The sequence below is a fragment of the Mytilus edulis genome, chromosome 5 (genome assembly GCF_963676685.1).
Source record: "Mytilus edulis chromosome 5, xbMytEdul2.2, whole genome shotgun sequence".
NCBI classification, from domain to species: Eukaryota; Metazoa; Mollusca; class Bivalvia; order Mytilida; family Mytilidae; genus Mytilus; species Mytilus edulis.
In genome coordinates, this window is record NC_092348.1 from 27,559,781 (window position 1) to 27,562,084 (window position 2,304).

General features: G+C 33.4%; 1 pseudogene; it reads right to left on the minus strand.

Annotated features, from left to right (window-relative positions):
* Positions 1 to 1,498: 1,498 nt before the first annotated feature.
* Positions 1,499 to 1,993, minus strand: LOC139525021 (microtubule nucleation factor SSNA1 pseudogene; annotated as a pseudogene).
* Positions 1,994 to 2,304: the final 311 nt, after the last annotated feature.

Consider the following 2,304-nt stretch of genomic DNA (forward strand, 5'->3'; position numbering starts at 1 on the left):
CTTCTACAGGTCTTAAAACAAGGAGGTTTGCTGGTTCCGCGAAATGGACGGCAGACTAAACTAGACCATATACATGAACTAAAATGAAAGAACATATAAGTCTTACAAAGGTCAGAGATTCCTGGCTTGGGTCAGGTATGTTGTTCATTTAACAAAAAAAGTTAATGCTTTCCATGAAATCAACTCGAATAAACGACCCAATGTCGAGGAGTGCTAGTATCTTAGTTTTCTAAATTCTAATATGGTTCATCGAAAACGTTGGCAGAATCAAATGGGATACAAGCAAAGCATATTTCAGTCAAGCAAGATGACGTTTTTGTTGCTAATTCATTGACCAATTAGCAAAAAGTTAGAGAAAAGTCAAGCTTCACTCGCTACCATCGATTCAATATAGACAATTTCAAAACTCCAAAAACTCACTCGGATAACCGATGTTATCACAATCAGAGTTTTTGATTTTAACTTTCCGTTTTGAATTTTCCATGAAGTTCGATATTTTTTTTTTGTATATTTTTGTTTGCATAATATGATAAATCCTAAATAATGGGACAAAGAATCTGAAATGAATATATTTAATGACTACTGTTTTATTTTGTACTATGTATTACAACTATCACTTGATATTCTAAAGCCTTTTAAGATTATTCGTGTAACCGGACTACACAGAAGTACTGAATCAGTATCTTGTCAGAGAACGTCTGGACTCTTTTTTTGAAAAGCAATATTGGTTGATGCCAAATTTCGATTGAAAATAGTGCATGTGCGTGCCAAAAAGAAGTTGATATATATCATATAGGGTAGTGTTTCCGTACAAATATTATTACTGTTTTTGTGATGTAAAAAAAAAAGTATGAGTAAGATGTAAAAGAGGGGCGAAAGATACCAGAGGAACAGTCAAACTCGTAGACCGAAAATAAACTGACAACACCATTGGTACAAAATGTCGCAGGTGCTCTGGAAGGGTAGGCAGATCCTGCTCCACAAATTGCACCCGTCGTGTTGCTCATGTTATTATAAACCCGGTATATAGGCTAATTCCAGTTGAAGGTCGTACATTGACCTATAATGGTAATCTTTTATAAATTGTTATTTGTATGGCGAGTTGTCTCATTGGTACTCATACCACATATTCCTATATCTATAATTCGGAAGGTCACATTTGTAAAAAGAGAACGGGATTGTAGTTACGACATAGAGAAAACGGTACAATCATACCGCATCTTACTAATAAGTTTTGTATAGCAACTAATGAATACGCTTATTTTTTCGCTCAGCTCAAATGTTTCAACATGAAAATTTAAAACTTCTGACTAAATAACGATTCTAATAAGATGCTGTTTTCATTTCAAAATAAAATATTGGCTTTCATACAATTTTGATTTTAATCGGATATCAAGAATTTAATTTGTGTGAACGTAAAAACATTAAATATTCATACATATAATATTTAATATAAATAAATTAAAAAAACCTTTAAGATATCAAAAGAAAGCATAAGTTATAGTTCACCAGTTGACATGCGTGAAGTAGACAGTCGCAATGACATTTGAGTCTGAGATTTACTCAGAGAACCACGTGTACTTGTCGTCTGCCGAGATGGAGATCTCGATTTCCGAAATGATGAAGGAGTTTCGTGTCTAGCAGTTAAAAGTTCCGGGGCAACAGTTCCAACAGCCATTCTCATACTTCCTAGAAGATTTTCTGAACCTTGAACAAGTTTTTGAAATGCTGAATCGTATTCTATAATAAGGGTATCACATTCTGATTGATCCTTGCACTTCCGGCACAAATTCTCGTTCACTTCTGCTAGTTTTACAGTCAAAGTTCCTAAATCAGATTCGATCTTCTTCTGTTCCTCGGTTAGATCGAATATATCTTTGTGCAATTCGTCTCTTTTATATCGCATTTCGTCAATGCATCGTAACAAATCCACATTATATCTGTGAAGAGTTGCGTCAGGCTTTGGTTTGGCGGATTTTTTCTTTCCTGACATATCTCTTTTATCTTATGTTCTTAAACCGGGTGCGTTATCCAGTAAACTTGGGGATCAAATATAACACGAACTTTTATTTCACTTTATTTTGCTAAGGATTTAAATCTAATTGATTTTAACTGTTATTTTAAGTTGACAGTCTATTTATTCTTTTTTCTGTAAGTAAACGTTCACTGGTATTAAGTACAATTAGAATATGTTAGTAAAATAATATTTGTCTCCAATGAAAACACATACACTAATATTTTGTTTCAATTTCGTAAATAAAAAAGTATTTCTCAAGTTATTTGTTCTGACGGTAAGCTCCTCTG